At 44.1% G+C, this 15489-nt stretch overlaps 1 long non-coding RNA gene across 1 annotated transcript in view; it reads left to right on the top strand.

Annotated features, from left to right (window-relative positions):
* LOC112547677 (uncharacterized) overlaps window positions 1–15489 on the top strand; it is a 336526-nt gene that overhangs the window by 87778 nt on the left and 233259 nt on the right. The window contains exon 2 of the long non-coding RNA XR_012906383.2: window positions 8345–8429. This is a non-coding gene — a long non-coding RNA (uncharacterized LOC112547677). The remainder of the gene's footprint in view (window positions 1–8344; window positions 8430–15489) is intronic.

The raw sequence follows: 15489 nt of genomic DNA, 5'->3' as shown, positions 1-15489 counted from the left end.
ACCCCTCCCCCTTCTCCCCCACTAGACACAGTGCGGGTCCCGGCAGGCTCGTCACAGGGGGATACTCCCAACCCAATCCCCGTCCCTTCTCCTCCCCTTCCCTTTCCCAAAGCCAAAAACTTCCACTCCCTGCTGTAACCCAGTCCCCTTTTTCCCCCAACCTTATGTCCCTGTCCCAACAGACACCACTGCTTGAAACGCAACCCCCACCTTTTCCATTATTTTCGTTTTTACTTAACACGATCATTTTCTGAATCATATCTATAGTGTTAAATGAGGTATTACTGTATACCAATTTTTCACTGCAACCTCTAGATGTGATACTTCGGTGTGAAGCTTCCATCCCTGACTCTTTTAAATGGAGTTTAGATTTTTTTCTGAAATATCTACATAAGCAGAATGTTTTTGGCCTGTATTATAGAGAGGTTTGGCTAGATCAGTGTTTCCCAATTTTATTTGGCTGAGGAACACTCTTCAGCTTTTCAGAATTTCAAGGAACCCCTAGGTTTTTCAAGCAAAAAAAAAAAAAAAGGCAGGGGGGAGAGGGACCCACCAATTCATGAAAATTCCCACCAATGCATGAAAATCACATTCCTTCCCCAACACCCCCCTCCCCACTCCCCTTCCTTGAGGCCTCATCCACTCTGTTCCCCTCCTCTCCATCACTTGCTATCCCCAGCCTTATACGCTCTCACTAGGTTAAGACAGGAGGTGTGGGGTGGGAATGAGGGATTTGGGTGTGGGAAGGGATGAGAAGTACAAGTTCTGGGAGGGAATTTGGATGCAGGAGAAGGGGATGTTGGCTCATGGAGGGGGCTCCAGGCTCAGGAGTGTTGGGCTCAGGTGGATGGTTGGGGGGCCGAGCAAGCCAAGGGCTTGTGGATGTAAGACTTTCCTCACATGAGCAAAATGAATTTTGTGTTGTGCACCAGTACTGAGTTCATGTGGCTTGTTTGGATGTGCCACTGTGGCACTCAAGTTTATTAATACATATCTCATAAACCTTTACTTTTTCTCTCTGCTGACATGTCTCCTCCCCTGGTGCCTGCTTCCTCCCAACTCCTCACTCTCCTCTGCTGTCCTGACTCCTGCCCTTCTCACTGCCCTCAGCCTTCCTGAGACCTGCCCCCCCACCAGCCCTTCACTCCCCCCTGTGCCCACTCTTCCAGTAGCCCCACTCTGCTCATGTGAGCTACCCCTCCTCATCCCCTCTTCTAACACCTCCCTCTACAAACCTGCCCTGCCTCTCTCCTCTGAGGCTGGTCCCTCCCCTGCAACTATCTGCCCTTCTGTTTCACCCCCAGAATCCCCTGGCACCTTCACCTTCTCTTACTCCTGCACCCTCCTGGTGCCTCCCCCTTCCCTCACTGCCCCTGCACCATTTTGCCCTCTTTTTCCCTGATGCCCACCCTCTCACTATCCTCTGCCCCCGTTCCCCTCATACATGACTTGCTCCATCCCCACCTTCCTCATGCCCACCCCTTCTTTCAAGCCTTCTCCCAGCACCTCTCCCTCCCCCCTCTAGCCCCCAATGTCCTTACTCTCTCCTCTCCCAGCATCACTCTGTCCCCCCTCCCACTGACACCTCCCCTCCTGCCTTTTTCCTCATTGTCTGTACTTGGCCCCCTGGCATTTGACTCTCCTCTACCCTTTTGTTGCCTTCCCCTCTCCTCCCCCTCTGCACAAGCCCCTTCCTCTCCCAGCCCTTCCCCTTCCTCTACCTTCCACTTTGCAGGGCTGGAGTCTGCGCTCCGTCCCCAGACTCTGAACCTGCAACTCAGCCACACGGAGCAATACAGCACCCAGCAGTTTTAAAATCCCGGGTCATGACATTACGTCACACCTGGGTGTCTCCCTGCCTTCCGGTTTGAGCACGCCGCACAGGGCAGCAGCAGTCAGTAAGGGGGAGCTCAGTGAAGGTTGCGCACAGCAGGGATGAGACAGGGATGGGGTTGGGGGAGAGACGCTCTGGGGTCAGGGTGGGAGGAAGCGCGGGGGAGGCTGGGGCCTTCTGCAGCTCCAAATATTGGTGGAGCATGGGCACCACAAGCCCATACAACTCGCTGCCCATGTCTCTCCTGGCTAGCCTGCTCTCTCTTTCTTTTAGAGGGGGCGGGGGAGTGCCAGCTCCTTGTGGAACCCCTAGTTTTGCTTCGTGGAACCCCAGGGTTCCCCGGAGCACCAATTGGGAAACACTGGGCTAGATGATAACGATAGTCCTTTCTGGCCTTGGCATCTAAGAATCTATGACTCTAAGCAGCTTATACAAGGGTCTCCCTCTCTGGATCAGATTTTAGGGACCTGAGAATAGATGCCTTGTAAAGTGTCATGAAATAAAAGTAAAGCTCTACTCTGGTAAATAGAATACTGTATTCTATTATTTGTTAATACTTTGAAATGTTTTAAATGATCAACTATTGCTCAATTCTCTAAGCTCTACGTAGTAATAGAAAATAATATTATGATTATAATGTACCCCTATGCTGCTATTTCTTCACTCCTAAACAAAACAAATGAACAATTTGAAACCGCAAGGGTGGTGTTTTCTTGGTGTCTTATTTTATTTTATTTTGTTTTGTTTCATTAACATTCATAGTTTTATTTTGATACATGTAGCATTTTTCTCAGAGAATGATTGCATTATGCTGGACAAAAGAAATCTGGATTTAGTTCCTAGCAGTTGGTTTCTCCGAACCCTTTATATGGTAATTGTTCAGATGGTTCTTTGTGCTGGCAGAGATTATCTTTCAAAATTCAGTTTTAAAAGTCTTTTAAAAAATGTACATAATGTTCTTACCATGCTTTGCCCCCATGTCTCAGGAAGGAAAATACAAAAGTCTTTCATGTTTTTTATTTTTCCAAAGACAGTATTGTGTCTTCTCCAGAATTTAGCCTGTCTATTCTTGGTGTCTTTTAAAAGAAAAATCTTCACACATCTTGTTTGAAAAGATGGTTAAATTTTAGCTGTGAGCTCACATTATTATATTTTTCCTTGAAAAAGGGATGCTGTTTTTTGTTTCAGTACATGTCTAAACAAAGCAAACAAAAGGTTCCCAATGACAATATCCTAGTCCCTTTAATTCTAAAGGTGCTGCTTCTTTTTGTGAAAGATCCACTCACATGGGTTGCTACTTCTGTATCTGGAGACCTTCCTGGAGCTCTAGAGAAAAAGGATTAACTTCTGTTTAGGAGATTAGTGTGGACCTTGATCTTTGGCTGTGTCTATACATAAACAGAAGATATAACTACAGCTTGGGTAAACATATCTGAACTAGATTTAAACTAGTTAGCATTGACCAGAAGTAGTGCATATCTGCTTGGAATCCTTGGTAATCAGCCAGCCTGCTCTGAAGCCCATGGTTCAACAGCTTCACTGCTCTAGTACCTAAATCTACATGAGCTGTAACCACATGCCAGGACTGCAGTATTGCTCTATTGTCTCTATGTACCTCAGTTTCCTGTCTGTAAAACTGGGACAGTAATTCATGTCTGCCACACTTTTTCTGTTTTGTCCATTTGGATTATAAACGCTCAGCGGTGAGGGACTGTCTTTACTATCTGCTTGTACAGTACCTCTGTAACTGGGTTCACCTCTTGTTTGAGGGCTCTAGGTGCTTCCATAATACATATTCTAATTAAGCAGCTACTCTTCGCTTCCCTTGAGGGCAAATTGGGCATCCAATTCAGTCTTCATCTAAAACTAGGAAAACAGAAGTCATATCTCTGTTCATTTGTCAATATTTTATACTTTCACATACCCAATAGTGTGGTCTGCCTTAATCATTCCAGGCATTTGGCATACACGTAAATTGAGCTGTGTCCAGTGAAGAATGGAAAGCAATTCCTTATCTCACATTCACACATGGGTGCCTGCTTTTTTGTTTTTATTTTCTGGCTCAGAAGCCCTAATTCTTAGAGCCAATTTCAGAGACTCAGGAGAGAGTCAGTGAGGGATACTAACTAAGGATAGAAGCCTGTGTTCAAGTTCCAGACTGGGCATTTGAGTCCGGGTTTCCTACATCCTGTGTAAGTGCTGGGCTGCGTAATGGCACCAGTGGCAAAGCCAACTGTATTGTTTCTAAAGTGATATCTATCCTGGCTTAGGCACCTAATTCCAGTAGAGAGTTCATAACTGTGAATACTAAAAGAGAAGTGCCTCCCTCTAGGTTTAGGCACCAAAGTCCAAGTGTGGGGCATAAGCCACGCCTACTCCTTCAGTACTCCCCCGTCCCCAGATAGCTTCAGCACCTTACTGCTCAATTTTTCTGGCACTGTGGATCCTGTTCTTAGCACTCTAACTTTCTCCTCCTGCTTTGTATAGGGAGCATAGACATTTAAGTTGAGGCTGTGGATTCTACCAGGTGGCAGGATCCCTGAAGTTAGGTGTTGCCATGCTGAGCCTAAATCTTTTTTATGGATCTAGCCTAAAGCCTCGTGCACAATTGATATCTGTGTGCAGTATTCATTCATAAAATACAGCTACTTCTCAGCTGCCATATGGCAGCTATTATAATAACGATAAACTATGGTAGGAAAGAAAACAAAATATCATACGCAGGTGCAGTTACTGGAATGGCAGCTAGACTGTAATTAACAGTGTTGATTACAGTGCCAGGGCTTTGGCATGCATAGTTTTGCAAAATGATTCTGGGCTTCCTGTTGACTACCAATGGCCCGGAACCTCTTGTGTATCTAATCTAAAATACAGCACCTCCACTAGGATAGCATCCATCTAATGAGGAACATGCATCACTTGCTTCGTCATGTTAGCAATGAGATCCAACTTCATGAGAGCTCGTGTGATCACAGCCCACAGGGTATATCTGCCCAACAAATTACAACCCATGGCTGGCCCATGTCAGTTGACATAGGTTTGCAGGGCTCAGACTTTGGGGTTGTTTCATTGATCAGGCCTGAGTCTGGGGACTATGGCACTGGGAGATGGGCAGATCCCAGGGCTCAGGATCCAGCCCAAGGCCAGAAGCCTACACTGCAATGAAACAGCCCTGCAACCCAACCCCTGCAAGACTGAGTCAGCTGCCTTGGGCCACCCATGGGTTTTTCTTTGCTGTGTAGACAAAACCACAATAATTTAGCCAAGAGTGAAAGTAATTAAAAAGTCTTCCCAATATGGGGCTCTGGAAGGGGCAGGACTGAGAGGCCAGCCTGCCGTAGCCAGCACTTCAGTGCTGCAGGATGCATGCCACCTGAGGCTCTGGCAATGATTTAAAGGGCTTGGGGCTCTGGATGTTCCTGAGGCATTAGCAATGGTTACTGAGGCTACATCTAGACTACATTGAAACTGCAGTCTAGACACGGTTCTTTTGAAAATGGCATGCTTTTTCAAAAGATCCTGTAAGCCTCAAAAAATGAGGTTTACATGATCTTTCAAAAAAGCGCCCCGTTTTCGAGAGAGCTGCATCTAGACTGCGGTTTCAATTTTGAAATAGCGCTTTTTCAAAAGTGCCATTACGTGATTATGCAAATGAAGCACGGGATATATAAATCCCGGTTTCATTTGCACTTTCGAAGTGCTTCATTTTCATCCTCTGCCAACAGAGGGATGTTGTCTAGATGTAGCCTGAGAGACTGTCAGGTCCTTTAAATCATTGGGCCCTGGGGCACCTGCCTTTTTTGACCTCTTCCCCTCATCAGCAGCCCAGCTTTTAGGGTACAGCAGCACTTTAATGTCAGCTGTTTACAGGCCGGGACTGGCAGCCATTTCTTACCAGTATGCCATGTCTTGTCAAGTCAAGCAGGGTCTGGCATTACTTCAGCAAGTTAGTGATGTAAATAATGCTCTTGTGCTAAGTTTAGGCATATGAACACTGTCAGTGGGTCTGAAAAAAGGACATCTGTGGAATAGAAGTATTTTCAAGCACCTAATAGTATTTTCTATCCCATCACCACAACCCATCATGGTTTGATGACATAACATGATCTTGGTAAGTAATTGACCTTTCATTATCAGTGGTGAATAGGCCAATGGAGGGATGATAGAGTTACTATAGAGAACTTTTCCTGGGTGTCTGGCTGGTGAGTCTTGCCCATATGCTCAGGGTTCAGCTGATCAACATATTTGGGTCGGGAAGGAATTTTATTTGGGTCGGGAAGGAATTTTCCTCCAGGGTAGATTGGCAGAGGCCCTGGAAGTTTTTCGCCTTCCTCCGTAGCATGGGGCACAGATCACAGCTGATTGAAGATTTCAATATCTGAGATATAGGTGAGAGGATTATTCTAGGAGGGGTGGGTGAGATTCTGTGGCCTGCACTGTACAGGGGGTCAGACTAGATGATCATAATGGTCCCTTCTGACCTTAAAGTCTATGAGTCTATTGTTTGTTTGCAAAGTAGATAATGGGTGAATCTCACCTCCCCCCACCCCCAATTCCCTCTAGGTATAACAGGAGCTGGGCAGGCAGGGGCTCTTCCATTCTACGAGACTTAAAAAATGATCTCGTTCAGCATCAAGCCTGGATGACCACCACTACTGGCTATTCTAGGGTAGTTCTCAGAGAATATGCCTTTTGGAGCTGTTCCACTTTGTATAAATATCTATTCTTTTTTGGGGGGGGGGGAGGAGGGAAGGGGGAATGACTAGTTGGGTCCCTCACCTGGGAACCCAAGTCTGAATCCCTGCTGTCATTCTGCCACATCCCAGTTGAGTGAACTAACAACCAAAGCCAAGGTCTGTTCCGGAGGGAGTTTTTTCCATGGTGTGTGTGTGTGGTGGTTTTAAGCCATTCTGGAGCTGTGAATCATTCCCCAGTGAAAATTTGATCAGTATTGGAATGAATGTTCCTAGGGAAGGTTTTGCATGTCAACAAACTGGCATTTTCTGAGACAAAACCATGTTGTTAGAAAATCCCCATCCAGCTCCACTAGGACGTACTGCATTGAAAGAGGAATTTGCCCCCTGTAGAGGACAGCTGAACTACTGAACTCTGGTTGTGGCTCCATAGGCTGCCCCAAAGAGTTGATGAATAAACTCACTGCCAGGCCCAGTCCTTCCCATTTCCCAGACCACTTTGGGGCTGCACTAGCTAAATCCAAAATACCTGGCAGTGTCGGAGTTGCCAGTGCTTGTACTGCTCTGCCTTTTCTCCAGGTTAACTTAAGCCATCTTAAATACTGTTTGCTGTCCAATCTGTCTGTTCAGAGCAGGGGTGGGGAACCTCAGGCCCATGAGCTGCATGTAGCCCTCTCAGCTTGCCTGGATCCAGCCCCCAAGGCTCCTCCCCAGCATTGAGGAGCCCACGCTGGCGCTCCAGCCCCCGACCCCAGCCCACCGCAGGTGCACACAAAATCTACTCGCCTGGGCCTCCCTAGGCTCTGGTGAGCAAGAGGAATGTGGGGAAGTGTCTTTGTCAGTCAGCGGCCACATCTTTTTTGCAGGAGGGTTGATTTTTTGCTTCTCACCTGTGTGCAGCCCCCAACTGGTTTTTCTTATGGGTCTGCAGCCCCAGACACACACAAGCTTCCCCACTCCTGTTTAGAGTAACAAGTATTCCAGAGCCATTGGGTGGCTGTTGCCAGTGCTGGTGAAAAATGTGTGTGTGGGGAGAAAGAGCTGAAAGAGCCAGACACCCTAAAACTGTACAGGAGAAGGGTGTCTGGAAGATCTATTCTGGGGCCTCTCACAGCTGGTAGTCGTGAGAGGCTGGGAGGATTGGCTAGGCACCCTAGTTACTGCATATACATGACCTAACACTGAATTGAACTTAAATTCCCCAGGAATCCCCAATCTTTTCTTGCCAGAGCAACCCAGGTTCTGAATCTAGTTTCACGTGCTAAGAATAAGCCTGACCATTACATGGCTGCTGACTACATTTTCCTTTCTTGGGTACTTATTGATGCAACACAGATGTCTTTATGATTCCATTACATTTTACTCATGAGCGAGCTGCAACTCCTTAGGGTTGCCCTACTTATCTCTATATGAAAATCCTGATTCACAAACCTTTAAAGCTGATAGATCATTTTTCTTTTATGTTGCACTAAAAGGGCTGTATCCATGATGATATACTGAGATGACAATTAATGTTAGAGTTAATGATGACGATACATCCGACTCAGGATTCAACCTGGTAAAAAAAATCCTTGCAGCATTACAAGAACACTGCATTATGTTTCCTGTTTAACCATCAAATTAAATGTATACTTTGTATGCAGTCACTTGGGTTCACATATTTCCCTGGCCTATTTACTTGACCTCATTCAAAATTGTGACTACCATTTCACTCACTCACTGTATTTGCTATATTTAAATAGGATTATTGTTTCAAACTGAAACCATACTCATGCAGAATGCCCATCTACATTGATCCTTTCTGTCTTTTTATAAGGGAGTAAGACCTCAGTCCTGACCCTGTGAGCAATGGCACAGAACTCTTCCAAATTTTGCCGTCAGGCATAGAAGGCAAAACAAAGGTAGGCACCTAACACTCTTTTCCCTTTCCTCATCCCTCATCCCAATTGCTTTTCATGGAGTGGCACAGCTACATGCCTCCCCTTACACGAGACTGAATGCTTGATGTGTTCCGCAGTGTATTTCTTTGATCAGTTGCACCCTGCATAATTAATAATGTACAATTAATGTGTGAAATGGTCCTTCTTTGCCATTTAGTCTTCCCATACATACTACAGGACTATTTTCTTCATTCATAGCAGAGGCAGAACTGCTCCTAGACAGAACTCCACTACTGTGAATACTGCAGCATTTTGTAACACAAATGTCAGCAGTATTCCTGTGTGAACAAAAAACTCCAAATTAATGTTAATAGGTTTCCTTTAAAAATTCTGCCTGATGCCATCGGAAGGAATTTTTCCCTACTCTGTCTTCACATTTGTCATTTTTCCCCATTATATCTGCTTTATAGTCTGGATTGTAACTACAAAGTTGCTTTTTTATTATTTATTTTAAAGCAAGCTTCTGGAAAGGGTAGTTCCATTAAATACAAACAATCTATTTTGTTGAGAGCCAATTGCTAGGGAAAAAACCTACACTATAGGGATTTTTCATTGTTATTCAAATGTGTTCCTCATTTATTTTTACTCTGTGTCAAGCACAGGCTATTAATTGTGAATGCTCTGTATGATGTACCTGTCATGCTTGCTCACTTAGTCTTAAAACAAAAAGAAAAGACAAAACCTGTGCTGTTAAATCAGAATAATCTAAATTGCATTATTTATTCTCTGTATGTTTGTGAAGGTTTTTCTACAGCTTGTAGTCAGAATGATTGTGTTATGCCACTATTATAATATAAATCTTAATCTGATCTTGATTGATTGCATAATCACAGTGAAGTATGAGAAGAAATTATGGATCACTTAGGCTATGTCTACAGTGCATGCTTATTTCGAAATAACTCGTTATTTCAAAATAACAGAGTGTATGTCTACATAGCAAGCCCATTATTTCAGAATAATTTTGAAATAACAGGCTTCTTACTCCAATGTCTGCAACCTTCGTTTCACGAGGAGTAAGGGAAGTTGAAGGAAGAATGTTCTTCCTTTGACTTCCTGCTGTGTAGATAGTACCCAAAGCTGAGTTAAGGTACTTTGACTTCGGCTATGCAATTAATGTAGATGATGTTGCTTATCTTAAACTTGACTTTATCCTGCAGTGTTAGATGTACCCTTAGAGATTTGTTTTCTGGAAGAAGGGAAATACATTTCTATAATATTTGCATGGATTTTTTTTATGAACTTGGGAAATAATGGTGAATAGTTTTATGACTAGAAGAATGATGGGCCAAATCTACAGCTACTGCCAGTTGGTTGTGCTTCTGTTCACAATATCTGACTCCAAGATTCCTACTGTAGTTCAGTGATAGAAATGTAGCCGTGTTAGTCTGGGGTAGCTGAAACAAAATGCAGGACAATGTAGCACTTTAAAGACTAACAAGATGGTTTATTAGATGATGAGCTTTCGTGGGCCAGACCCACTTCCTCAGATCAAATATATGGTTGTGACTATTTTCTTCCACTATTTTATCTGAGGAAGTGGGTCTGGCCCACGAAAGCTCATCATCTAATAAACCATCTTGTTAGTCTTTAAAGTGCTACATTGTCCTGCATTTTGCTTCAGCTACTGTGGTTCAGATTACTTTTTTAAAGGGTACTCTGTATAAAAGCAGATGTTAGTTTGAGGACTGAAATATGCTTTGTAACTATTAAGCATTATTGACAGTCCTCCCCCTTACCATTTGCAAACAGTGAATAACATGTAGGCCCCACACCTGTGGGTTTTACGTTCCATGCAGAGGTGGGCCCCACCAAACTCTGTTGATAAGAACCTTTTACATAATGTCCAAAACATGGCAATTTTGTATTTGTTTTCTTTCAAAGTGATTGTAGGACTGTTGTGTCTATAAATATGAATGTAGTAAAGAACCGAATGACCTTCTTCCTTACAGAGCACATTCCTTAGAGCTTCTTCCAGGTGTTCCATTTCTTCTGCTAAGTGAAGAAAATCCTTTTTGGAGATCTCAGTATTGCTCAGTTGTACTCATTTGAGGAGGAGCCCTTAACTTACTTAAATTCACCAAGTCCTTAATTTACCTAAATTCCACACACATACGGGGTGTGTCAGCTCTTTAAGTATCTACAGTTGTTCACATAATAAAGAAAGTTTTGGGAAACTGATAGAGGTTCCACAGTAAACTGCTGTGGAATGAATTCTGTTAGCTTCCCTTCATGAATATGTTGTCTCTCCTTTGAAGTCATTATGACACATTGCATCCCACATCTGCCAGAGCTGAATGAGAAATATTTTTCTCTTGTTATCACTGATACTTTTCTAGAAAATGTTTTGGGGGCTTGGCAATGAAAACTTCTAGTACAAGAAGACCCTTAATTTTAATTGCAAAATAATACTTTGAGGGTTTTGGTGATGATAAACTAAACATTTTAGATGACTAATATTAGTTTATTAGTGCCCATATATGTTCACTTCAATTGAAAAAACTTTGGATAAGGGGAAGAAAAAAATAGGGAATAGAACTCAGAGAAAACAGATTTATTTGCCTCTGAAAGAAAAAAGAAGAAAGCAAAACTATCTGCTATCATGGGTTTGTTCTTTTGAATCTTTTACTACTTTCAAGGGAAAGTAGATAATTTCTTCATACATTTTTGCATATTTAATGTTTCAGCATCTATGGGTACAGTCTTGTGCTGGCACTGCTTTTTTGTTCTTCTAGTTTCTCACAGTTAACAAGAAAATGTCCTATATGCAACAAGAAATGCACAAATAAAGCAACATAATCCCAAATATGTACAGAAAGCAGAGGAAACTCCGCTCCCCCATCCTTGTGCATTTAAGAAAAATAAGGAAAAATGCAACAGCAAATACTGGAATAATTAAATAGGCTTTCTCTATAGCCTATTATGTGTTTTCTTTCATTCTCTTCAAATATGCAGTGTTCCCTTTTTTACTGAAGAAGCTACTTAGCAGTTTTATATATGATGTGGTGCTGTTTGTCTTAACTGATGTTAGTAAGGAGAGTCACTGAAGTTGTATTTGTTTCTTTTTATCTTTTCTTATGAGATGCTGAATGGCAGTGAGCAAAAAACTAGTCCTACGGGCTTGTCCTACAAACTGTGAATGAACATGACATTATTTGAGAAAATATTTAAAACTGGTGTAACACTACTGTCTTGTTTCAGCTGCTGGGTACAGAACACTGACCTTGGATGATGTTACATCATCATACAGTGCTCTAGCTGACTTCAGATTTCAGTTTATTCCCATTTCTACTCCATGGAAAACAGTACCTAGCACACTACTAAGGGAGTGATAGAAGACCTTATGGTATGTCTAAACTGCACTTAGAGATCCATGGAAGGTCCATGCCCAATTGCAGGACCAATTGTTTTTTAAGTTTTTGCAGGATAGATGTTCAGGTTTGGACTCAGACTACGGCTGAGCTCTGGGACCCTGCAAAGTGAGAGGTTCCAGAACTTGGACGCAGTTCAAACCCAAACATTGACACTGCAGTTAAACAGCCTGAGCCTTGTGAGCCTGAGTCAGCTGGCATGGGCCACATGTGGGTTTCTAATTGTTGTGTAAACATACACTTAGGGCACATATACACTGCAGAGCAAAAGTCCAATTAAGCTACATAACTTGAATTACGTCAGTTGTGTAGCTTAAGTCAAAATAGCTTATTTTGACTTTCGGCGCTGTCTACCCAGCAAGATGTCAAAAGAAGAACACTTCCTTTGACTTCCCTTACTACTCGTAAAATGAGGGTTACAGGAGTTGGAGTAAGAAATCCTCCAGCTCGCCATTATTTTGAAATAATGGCTTGCTGTGTAGACACGTCTTTGTGATTTCAGAATAACATCAATTATTCTGAAATAGCGCTGCTGTGTAGACATAGCCTTAGAGGCTTAGTGCATAGTGCCCCATCAGTAAATGTGATGGTCTGTAAGCACCAGTGCTTCAGCTTTTCTTAAACCAGAGGATTCCCCTCCTCCCCTGATGTGGTGTCCAGCATAGCTAAACCCGGTAAGGATAGAGTCTGGGGCCAGATTCTGATTCAGTCAAACCTTTCCAAAGCTTTCAGCTTAAATTCTATGGTAGCTCAGCTTCTGCCAAAAGTTTGAAGGGGTTTGCCAGTTAACGGTATAAAATGCCCCAGCCCCGAGTGCCAGCCCTAACTCCTCCACTACCCCCCAAGCACCATCCACTGACTACAGAGTCCCCAGCACCCAACTTCTCACCCTTAGAGTTCTCTAGTATCAGCCCCCTTGCCCCAAATATCTCAGTGACAGCCTCCTTTTCCAGAGACCCACTGCACCCAATCTTCTAGATCCTCCTCCATGCCAGCCCCCAATATTAGCCCTGTTTCCAGTATCAGCCCTGCCAGCCCATTCACTACTAGCCCCACTCCCAGAGTCCCCACAGTGCAAGCTCCCCTTCCTGGATGTCACAGTGCCCCTCAGTGTCACCTCCCCCCACCTCTTAGACCCCCAGAGCCTTTCAGCATTAGTCTTACCCCCCGGAGCCTCTGTGCCTGCCCTCCCCCCTCACCTAGATCTGCCACTGCTTCCCAGAGCCTGCAGCATACCGGGCCCCTGCTGAGCACCATGGTAGCTGGGCTCCATGTGTCACTTGGCCCCAGTTGTATGCTGCAGCAGCCAGGCCCCTGCTGTAGTACTCAGCTGGGATCAAGCACAGCATGGATCTCGGCTGTTGTGGGGCTCAGCTGGGGCCAAGCGCCACATGTAGTCCAGCTGCCACAGTCAGGCCCCTGCTGAATGGCCTGTTTGAGCTGGAACCGGGGCCATAGTGAGGCTTCCCCAGTAGGAGCAGTCTCACTGCGGCCCTGGTTCCAGGCACAGCACATGCGGTTGCCTACTGGGCTACTTACCCTGCTGCTGCTTAGGGAACCCCAGTGGGCAGGGCTCATTAGTAGCCTGGGGCATGGCCTGGCAATGTGCTATGTCCCTGCAGGCAGGGGGTTGCAGCCCTCCGCCAGTCCGCAAACTGGTGGTTGGGAACTGCAGGCCTACCATATTTCCCTTTCTTACTGCGCATCAGGATGGTTTGTTCCTCTGCCTTCAATAAGGCTTCTTGGAAACACTGCCAGCTCTCCTGGACTCCTTTCCCGTTCATGTTAGCATCCCAGGGGATCCTACTCATCAGTTCTCCAAGGCTGTGTCTACACTGGCAAGATTTTGCACAAAAGTGGCCGCTTTTGCGCAAAACCTTGCCACCTGTCTACACTGGCCGTGAGTTCTTGCGTAAGAACACTGACGTTCTAATGTAAGAAATGAGTGTTTCTTGCACAAGAACTATGATGCTCCCACTCAGGAAAAAGCCCTCTTGCGCAAGTGTTCTTGTGCAAGAGGCCAGTGTAGACAGGCAACATGAATTTCTTGCGCAAGAAAGCCCGATGGCTAAAATGGCCATCAGAGCTTTCTTGTGCAAGAGAGCGTCTACACTGGCACGGATGCTTTTGTGCAAAAGCACATCTCTTGCGCAAAGGCATATGCCAGTGTAGACGCTTTCTTGCGCAAATACTTTTAACGCAAAAACTCTTGCGTTAAAAGTATTTGCGCAAAATCATGCCAGTGTAGACGTAGCCCAAGGGAATTAAAGTCTGCTTTTCTGAAGGCTAGGGTGTGTATTTTCTGACATCTAGGGAGTTGTGTTCTCAACTTCTTGTATGGATCTAAGGGCCTTTTGAAAGCTGCTGAATACACCTTTAATCTGGAGTGCTGATAGCCTCCACGAGCAAGATTGGAGCCAGCTCTGCACTCCCAGAAGGGGTAACTGCCTCCTCCCTCCCCTGTTGGCAGACCTGGCTTGATGCCAAATGTTGCCAGTGTTCAATAACTAGTAGGATTGTGTCTCAATATCTTAATTCTCCAAGACACAGGCCACTCCTGGAGGTTGCTCGATTCCCTGTGTTGTGAGTGGGAACTGAAGGTGCCCAAGATCAAATCAAAAAGCTTCAGATCATCAACACGCTCCATTGACTGAAGTGGCATCATACTGCACAAGAAACAAAATAAGGGCCTGAGTTATCAAAAGTGTTAAATCCCCTATAGCTGTCCTGCAGGCACCCACACTGGTCAGGTTTCCAGAAGCGCATATCCATTTAGACTTCTTTAATGCAGTAGGCACACTTGCAGAAGTGGCTACCCGGTACAACTCTCATTCCTATCAAAGGGAACTGAGCACATTCTGAAAATTCTGGGTGATAACAATTTTTAAAAAGTTAGCCCAGATCAAACTCCTTCCAGTGGTTAATCGGGAAAAATCACGGGATTCAGCCCAGATAAACAGTCACCCATTTCCCATCAATATATGTGGTGGTTTCTTCTTTAACTGCTAAATTCCCAGATTGACCTTGGCCATCTCATCTCCAGTGATATTTTTAGTAGGTTTTTATTCCATTGCCCCACTGTGTCTTTTAAATTAGGCTAGTTTTATGTCTGAGAACATCTGTAAAAAAATAACATCTGTCATCTATACAAGATCATTCCAACAAATGTGATGGGATCTTCATTGGTCTAATTCTACTCATACTGAAGTCAATGGAAATTTTACCACTGACTTCAACAGGAGCTCAGTTAGACAAATGCCAAGCACTTTTGAAAATCCAATTTTATATTCTTATGTTCCAGATTTAATTTCAGTGCAGGGAAAGACTTTTGGACCCTGGGTGCACATAAGCAGGTTACATTCCTACAGTCCATTTGTTAAGATTATGTATCCTTGAAATGTACTAAGCAGTGAAAATAGAATTCATGTCCAATATGCCCAACTTTTAAATCATCAACAAAAATATATTTTGCTCTGTGTTAACAAGATGTATTGGCTTAGCTGAATCACTGCAGCAAGTGCTGAATCATTTATGTGGTGAAACTCCCTGCTCAGTAAACAAAGAACTCTTGTGGGGGTGTGTGAAAAGCCACATATATTGTACAAAATATTCACCTTCAATTCTGCCCTGACATGTCTTTCCAGCATCAAAAA

Source organism: Pelodiscus sinensis, chromosome 10 (genome assembly GCF_052426305.1).
Source record: "Pelodiscus sinensis isolate ZL-2025 chromosome 10, ASM5242630v1, whole genome shotgun sequence".
NCBI lineage: Eukaryota > Metazoa > Chordata > Testudines > Trionychidae > Pelodiscus > Pelodiscus sinensis.
Note: the sequence above shows the minus strand (reverse complement) of the source record. Positions and strands in the feature narration are given on the sequence as shown.